Consider the following 8,455-nt stretch of genomic DNA (forward strand, 5'->3'; position numbering starts at 1 on the left):
CCTCTATACCTTACTTTTCTGACTGTTCTTTTCTACTTTATGCTTCTGATTGTTCTTTTCTACTTCCCTCACTTCTCATGCCATGGGCCTACAAGTGCTGTGGGTACTATAGACTGAATGTCTACGTGCCCCCAAATTCACATGTTGAAACCTAACCCCCAATGTGAGGGTATTAGAAAGTGGGGCCTTTAGGAGGTGATTAGGTTATGAGGGCGGAGCCCTTATGAATCAGATTAGTGCCTTATAAAAGAGACTTCAGAGAGCTCCCTCACCCCTTCTCCTGGGGAGCACACAGGAGAAGTTGGCCTTCTAGAACCAGGAAGCTAGTTTTCACCAGACATCAAGTCTGCTGGCATTTTGATCTTGGAATTCTGGCCTCTAGAACTGTGGGAAATAAATTTTGGTTGTGTACAAAGCACTCAGCCTACAGTGTTTTTGTTACAGCAGCCCACACAGACTAAGATGTGGGTTGTCCTCATAACTGCGTCCAGACCGTTTCCCCTCCTCCTCCTCAGTTCTCGTCAGCTCCTGACTCTGACGTCATCAGATGACACCTCACCTTTTGTCTTCTACTGCCTCCTCCTTCCAACACATACTTTCATTTCTTATGATTTTAGCTTCACATCCCTCTCTCCTTCACGACGTCTGCCATACTTCTTGATGGTTATTTTATCCTCATAGGTTATTTTTGTTGATATCTGGTCTTGGTTTTCTTTGGATTCTCCTCCTCTGATGACCTTGTCCCAACCCTGCTTCATGCCACTCACTCCCATGGTCAGTCCTTAGACGTGGTCATCACTAATAATTGTAACCAGTCCCTAATCTCAGTCTCAAGTGCCAGCTATTATTGTTAATATTACTATTTTTACAGAATTTATGGAGTTACCACAGGCAAATAGATTATAGTCTTTCAGTCCATTTGCTCTCTTCAGGGGTGCAGTGTGGATGAGTTTGGTGATAAGATACCTGAGAAGAGAAGCAAGAGGAGCTGACCAGTGAAGGAATGAAGGGCTTTGAATTAAGCCAGGAAGGAAGAGGTAAGCCTGGGGGACAGGAGAGTGGAGAACAATGTTCTATTCTGGAAGGAAAGGATGGCCACCTGCATGTCAGAAGGTGGGACATCACCAAGGAACAGTAGATAGATTATAAACTAGAGGGTTGGAGGGCCAGCAAGGGTGAAATAGATTAAAGGCAGCCCCCGGGGATCCAGGGAGAAGAAAATGTTCCAGAACACACAGTAGGGGCTGAATAAATATTTGTTGAATAAATGAATAGATGATAGGATTCCAGGCTTAGGGTTTTGCTGTTTTCTTAACCTGTTTTAGACTGAGAAGTGCAAAGGTGTCATATTTTAGGTAGGTGTGGGGGTGGGGAAGGGCAAGGCTTCTGCTGGCTTCTTGTGCAAGTTGGAAACCGCTCCAGGTTTGGGCAGATGGATTAGAAAAGGGCTTTCACTTTTTCAGGTTCTAGGCAGCTTTGTGTCAGCAATGTGTGGTCTGGATTTCAGCACCTTATCTCTGTGCCTAGGTTGGCAGTTGGTGGGTAAGGTAATAATTTGGTAAGGGTCTAACATTCGTACTTGACACTCTCCCCTTCCAGTAGTCATTATACTGCTTGGATCTGGGCTGCTGCAATCTCCGAATCCTAAAATACTTCTGGGTTCTCTGCCGTGACACACCTTTTGCTATAACAGTTGAGGTCAAGGTCTAGTTTGAAACAAAAATGAAGAGTTGGGTAGAAAAACAGAAAGAAGAGAAAAATGGGTTTATATGGGGCTTCTCTTTGCTTTCTGTGTCAGACATCATTACAGACACTTACCTCATTTTCAATCCTCACAACTATCTTGCCAGGCAAATATTAATTACCCCCTACTCACTGATGTTCAAGGTCATGGAGCAAGGAGTGGAGTTGAGATTCAAACTCAAGGTATCCCACTCTGCCACATGTTTGCTCTATTTTCTTCTGGTGAAATACGCTCCTAGATGCAAACTCACTGAAGTTAGGCCTGACTTTGTTTTTTCACCCTTGTGTCTTTCCCAGAGTTTGGCACCATCCCTGACACTAAGAAATGCTACATTAAGGTCCATGGTTGGAACAGAATGAGGATGAGCAAGGGCTGCTGATGACCAGTGTTCCCCTCTCCTTGCAGTCATTTCGTCCTGGGCATCAATCATGAGAAGGCTGACTTCAGGATACGCCCCTTCTACCGTCCCCTCCTAAGGAAATGCGTCTCATTTTAGAAATCTGTCTTGTTCGATGAGCTGTGGTCATGTTGACCCCAAGGGAGATCTGGAAACATTCATTTCCTAGCGGCTCTCACAGTTACTGGGGGCTAACAGTTTCCCTAATGTCTCCGATTGCTCTTATTGGCTTTTGCACCTAGACATGTATCTGAGGATACTTAAGAAAGGTATTTTTCAGCCCTTTTTAAAAATTGACCTCAATACGGCACTAGACAGCCTGTGTATCTTCAAATTATCCAATTCAATTCAATAATCTTGAAATGCTTAATAAACCATTCATTGCCGGTTTTAAGTTTAAATTGATATGATGCAACTTCAACAAACTTTTAAATCCACTCCCTGATGTTAGCTTTCTTTTGGTTTTCAAACGTGTCCAAGCCATAGAGTGGTAAATGGCAAGGCTGGGATTGGAAGCCTTTGAGGTTTGGATTTGAATGGTGACTGTTGACAAGCTGGCTCAGTTTCTTAGTCTCTATAATAAAAAGATCCAATTTTTAATCACCTACCAGATTCTAGGAACTTTTTTCATCTGTAAATTGGGATAATAATAGCATCTACTTAGTTCTTAAGTGTTGTCTTGAAGATGACATGAGGGCATGTGTGTAATGTCCTTCCAATGAAGGCTGGGTTATTGTAAGTGCTGAGAATAATGGTAGTCACTGTAATTGCCGTTAGTAAAGCCTTGTCTGCCAAGAAATATGGCTAGCCACAAAAATGCAATGCTACCCTCGCCATTTTCATTTTAAATGGTACTGTTCTGAAGAATGTTTGCAAACATATCACAAATACTCTTCTAAAATTTTTTAAATAAACTTTGGATTTTGAAAGATAATCAATTTATTGCAGATTTCCAAAAAAGTTGCAAGATGATACAGAGAATTCCCCTATATCCCTTACCTGCATCTCACGTTACAATGGTACATTCATCGCCCCTAAGAAGACAACATTGGTACATTTCTATTAACTAAACCCCAAACTTTTTTCATATTTCACTAATGTTGTTTTTCTGTTCCAAGAACCAGTACAGGATACCACCCTGCATTTGGCAATGCTCCCTTTGGAACTAAGCAATCACTTCTTTTGTTAGCCTTATCTCTGTGCCTGCCCATGAAAAGTGCCACAGCAAGCGCCTTGGGTACCCCAGCTCTGGCATCTGCGGCTTGCTGCCCTGCACTTTTCTGACCAAATGCTTTCTTACACTCTGACAGATCCATGGGACTCGTTCACAACAGTGTTCATAGCTGTGTGACCTGACTTAATTCCTCTAGGAATCCTCGGTTTTCTCATCTGTACAATGGGGTAATGATATTTCTTACAGGGATTCCTGAAAAAATGTCCATTATAGCTTTTGTCATATCGTTATGTTTTCTCTTCAGATCACAAACCATCCTAATTCCTGATTCTGTCCATACTTTTTCAGTCATCTAATGTTATTTCAGATTCTACTCAGTTTATTAGATGAATATGCTGACCCTGAGGCTGCCTACTTGCCAGAGAAGTTTAATAAATGATCCTTTTTAAGTGCTTTGCTACTTTCCTTCCCTTATAGAAAATATTTGGGGAGTACATAGACAATGAGAGAATCTGAAGTACCAGACTCCCAAGCTGTCTTCCAATTCCTTTCCCAGCCTTTATTTTGGGCTTTCTTATTCCTAGAACTCCCACCATACTGCCTACAAATAGGAGAAGGCCCACCCATCCATCTGCTATGAGTAGGGAGGTAACAAAACTGTCAGCTATGGTTGAGGATAAGCGATTTCGAGTATTTGAGTTATCTTCAGTGGGATGCACGTGGGTCACACGGTCTAATCAGGAAATTTCATGCAATCTGACATTTCCCATCAGAGTTGCTTAGGAACCTAAGGAAGGATCTGACTCTGAGGGGCAGGACAGTATACATTAGACAGTCCTGGGTCCAGCCATCTGCTTTAAGTAAATTAAGAGCATAACCCATATGGGATTTATCTAAAATAGCGACTCTCATTTTTTTTCCCTCTTCTCATTTTTATTCCTCTTTATCTGGTTTAAATTGGTTTAACTTTGCATAAAACATCGCAGCTGTCTTTATCCTGTGCTTTATGACTTTCCTACCCTTCTCCTCCCCATTTAGGCAGCCAGCCTCAGCGTCTGCTAAGGCCTACTAACGAGGTCCTCTTTAATGGCTAATGATTTTAACATTTTATTTTGAGAATTGCCTGATTGGAGGCTAATGCATTTTGACTCGGTGTTCTTTAGCTATCTCAGCTATGCCTCTGCAGTGTGTCCTTCACCCTTCTGCCCACTGTCATTTATCACCTTCTTTAGTATCTCCCCTTCTCAGTCCCAACGGACTTCTCTGATCAGTTTCCTCGCATCTGTCCTCCCATCATCATCGGTTTTCGTTTTCAATCTTTGCCCACCAGTCATCTTTATAAACCGCTTTCATCATGCCACTCTCTTGCTCAAAACTCTGCACTGCTTACAGGATGAGCCAGATGTTTCTACCTTAAATTCCTCCATCAATTGCCAACCTGCTTTTAAACCTCATCTACTTCTTACCAGCTTTCCCCTCACTTCAGGCAGTCTGGTCTCTTCACCTCCTTCAGAGCGCACCTCCTTTGTCCTGCCTCATTTATTGTAGTCTTTTAAAATCATAGCCTGCTTTGCTGAATGGATGTTTCTAATTCAACTGTAAACACCTGGAAAGCATTGTTAGACTTTTTTGTGGTCCCCCACCCCATGCTTATCACAATTCTAGACACCAGGAGGTGTTCATTAAATCCTGGATGATCGAATGAACGAACGAATGAACTGCTTTGTCATGGTTATGCTTCTAGTTCGGTGAGACAAAAGTTAAGACAAGTAAGTAAAATATGTAGTTGGAAGGGGGTTGCCAAGGTAAATGAGATAGTCAGGAATGGCTTCCCGGGACAACAGTTGGGGAAAAACATCATAGTGGTGAATCTGAATTCTGTAAGACCGAGTTTTAATCGTTAAAAAAACAAACAAACTCCATTCCAGGGCATAGCACAGTAACATGCACACGTATGATGAATACAGTTGCAATGGCATATATCATGGTGTCACCAAAAACACAGAATACCAGTCAAATGAGATGTTTTTGTGTGTGTGCAAGTTATGTTGTCCTAAAGGTGGACAAAGCCACCCATTTAAATTCCCACTTTAAACTGTACACAATATTGTGGGGGTGAGGTGGGGGGAGTAAAAAAAGAAAGAAAGAGCTTCATGACACTGAATTTGTTTAGCATAGATATGCTCATAGACTGTAGGAAAACAGTAAGGACAGAGCTGACGTGAACATTCAGTGGAATGCGATACCGAGGGCTGGCTCTCTCCTGGAGCCTGTGTGGAGGACCAGAGCAGCTGAGCTGGAGCTGGATCCAGTGGGGTGCAGCCCGGGGATGGTCCAAGCCCGCTGGAGCAGGAGGGAGTTATCCTGGGTCTGAGCGGCTTCTGGGGCCAAGGCCCATCAGAGAGGGGGAGTCACCCAGCAGACAGGGAAGCTGCTGCCAGCAGGACGTCAAGGTGTCTCAGAGATCTGCTCCCCAAGAATCACTTCAGTTTGCAAAGTTCATCGACGTTGAATGACACCAGGAGCCTTAACATTTTTATTTTCTTTCACCTATTAATTTCGCAGCGAGGAGCCTAGTGTAAGGAGGTCGTCAGAGATGCAAGTGGAGGGTTATGTACTCGGCGTTCAGGCGTGTATTACTCCACAAAACAGTAGTTGTGCATTCATCAAAAGTGCTTTAAAAACAGCATAGGAAAAGGCACCTATTGTGTTAAGTAAAATTTTAAAAAAGCAAAATTTTATAATGAATGTAAGTATCATTCTAATGTATAAAATAAAATTATATTCACTTATTCATCAAACATCCATTAATATCAACACATAGGTGTTTCAGACACTGTGGTGGTAGGTGCTGAATAGACATTTTTTTTCCCTTGTGATTAAGGCTTTACGAGGGATCACGCACATCTGGGCAGGGTCCACGTTGGGTGAGCAGGGCCTGCACCCCAGACCAATACTAGTCTTCAGGGCAGAGCTGGGAGCTCAGCGTTGAGCTCTTCAGGCCAGGGGTCCAGTTGGGCTCCAGTTGGTTTGTGTTTGCCTCTTCCAGAAAGAGCAACCAGAGGAAGGTCAGTCTGGTTGGTGTTAGTGCAGGAAGGACAATGTTAGCGGGGAGACTTCACTGAGAAAACTGGGGTGCTGTAGAGTTTTCAGATCCTGGGTGAATTGGGATTGGGGAAGGGAAAGGGGCCAAATAAGGCCTGAGTGAAGGAAAGAATGACAAAGAAACAAGACAGCTGGTTCCGGTGTTTCAGGGCTATCCGGCTCTCCTTCAGGGCCCACGCATAGCAAGCACGGCACTGGCTTCTCGCACCCATCTCCTGGCTGTAAAGGCCCTGCTTGTTTTCCCAGACACCATCTTTGAGTACCCAGGGCTTGGGAGGAAGCACCTGGACTTCATGTAGGCCGAGATCTTCTTCAGGCCCTGGAAGCAGGCCACAAAGGCTTCAGGTTCGGGAATGCCTCCAGGCACTTGGGCTCAAACATACAGGTGTGGGATGCAGGTCTAGGATGTTCTAAGCCAGGAAATCCACCTAGGTGAGCTTGTGCCCTGCAAAGCAAGACCTCTTCCCCAGAAACTGTGCGAAGAGCTTCGTCTTTTCAGGGAGCGCCTTCAAGGACACAGACTTCAGTTTCTCAAAGTCAGGGCTGTAGCAAACCCTGGCCAGCTGATTGGACGAGTCCATAACCTCTGTCTCCAAAATGTCTTCGTGACTCTTCTCCTGCTCCGTCTCCCCACATAGGTTATCCTCGCGAGCAATGTAGCAAAGGATGACCTTGCTCTGGGTGAGCCAGTGAGTCCCGTCAATTAAGTAGGGCAGATTGGGGAAGTCCAGGCCCAGCGTGAACTTGTCACTCAGCCACTGGCTTCTGTCATAGCCGGGAGCATGCCCCACGAACCTGTACTTCTCCTCATAGGTTGAGGCTGTGTACTCCAGGAGCAGGCGGATGGCATCAGCCAGCCTGCACATGTCCCAGTAACCCAAAATCATGGCCATGGGCAGTGTTTCATGGCTTCGAGGCACTCAGAGACGTGCTGGAAGTTGAATAGATGAACTTTTATGTAGATGGGAGTGTGTGTTCATAGAAAAAAGACTGGAAGGAAACACTACAAAATATTAACAATGGTTCTAAGTGATTGATTTACTGTAATTTTAATTTTATTCTTTGTATTTCCTCTAATTTCTATATTTCCTGCCCAGTATATATGTCTTTCAAATGGGAAAAAACTACCATGATTATAAATACTGGGGAACAATTAACTTTGGGCGTTCCCAAGTAAATAAAATTGTTAAGACACTGTTTCCCTTTGTGAATTCTAAGGTACAAAGCCACCTTAGGACAGGTTGCGTTTCCCTGTGGAGTGCCCCCCCCCACATCACTGTCTAAATGTTTCTCCTTTCTGGAAGAAGCGAACATAAACCAGCAGAGCAGGTATATGGCCGTGAGGCGCAGCTCTTCAGAGCCGGGCAGTTTTGAATCTGGGATTAGTAGTTGCAGCGGGACAAACGGACCACTTGGGCGGCCCTCACATGTGCCAGTTCAGAGTCATAGGAGGACACGCACGGAATCTGATACCTCTGGATGGAAACAAAGCAAAGCATGGAAAAAAAAAAGATGCTTTTGTGCCAAGCAAGGTTTCTAGGCAACAACTCACTTAACTACTTCAGTGTCCCTAATCATTCAGCTTTGCTGGCCTTTAGAGCCTGTCTGATAAGCTCATCAGATTTCCGCAGTGAAAGGGCTGACATATGCAGATGAGGCAGGTCAACATTTGGCTCCTGCCTCGCTTTCCAGCCTCATCACCCTCTCACTCCTCCTGTTCCTGTCCTAACAAGAGGCTGTCTTGGTGTCTCTTGGCTTTCCTATCCCCGTGCTGGTCCCTCTGCCTGGAATGCCTTTTTCTGGACCTGGCAGTCTCTTTAAAATTTAGTTCTAGTTTCACTTCCTCTGGTACCCTTTTCTTGCACCACCGTCTCCTCCAACTCTCCCCGACATACCTCAGTTAAGCACAGAGCACCACATGTACACCTGCATGAGAGGGTCCTTGTTTCTTTAGAAATCCATGTGTGAGCTCTCCAAGGGCAAGGAGATCCATCTTTGTTCCCATTGTCTGGCACACAGTGGGACTCACTAAGTG

The 8,455-nt window shown here is 44.4% G+C and overlaps 1 long non-coding RNA gene and 1 pseudogene across 1 annotated transcript; one reads left to right on the forward strand and one right to left on the reverse strand.

The window, feature by feature from the left end:
- The first annotated feature begins 713 nt into the window (after positions 1-713).
- LOC141568506 (uncharacterized) lies at positions 714-2,807 on the forward strand. Its single transcript, XR_012491660.1, has 3 exons — positions 714-1,037; positions 1,851-1,926; positions 2,041-2,807. It is a non-coding gene; the product is annotated as an uncharacterized LOC141568506 (long non-coding RNA).
- A 3,375-nt stretch (positions 2,808-6,182) lies between these two features.
- On the reverse strand, positions 6,183-7,313 carry LOC109433783 (glutathione S-transferase Mu 1; annotated as a pseudogene).
- Between the last annotated feature and the right edge of the window lie 1,142 nt (positions 7,314-8,455).

Source organism: Rhinolophus sinicus, linkage group LG02, assembly GCF_036562045.2.
Source record: "Rhinolophus sinicus isolate RSC01 linkage group LG02, ASM3656204v1, whole genome shotgun sequence".
NCBI classification, from domain to species: Eukaryota; Metazoa; Chordata; class Mammalia; order Chiroptera; family Rhinolophidae; genus Rhinolophus; species Rhinolophus sinicus.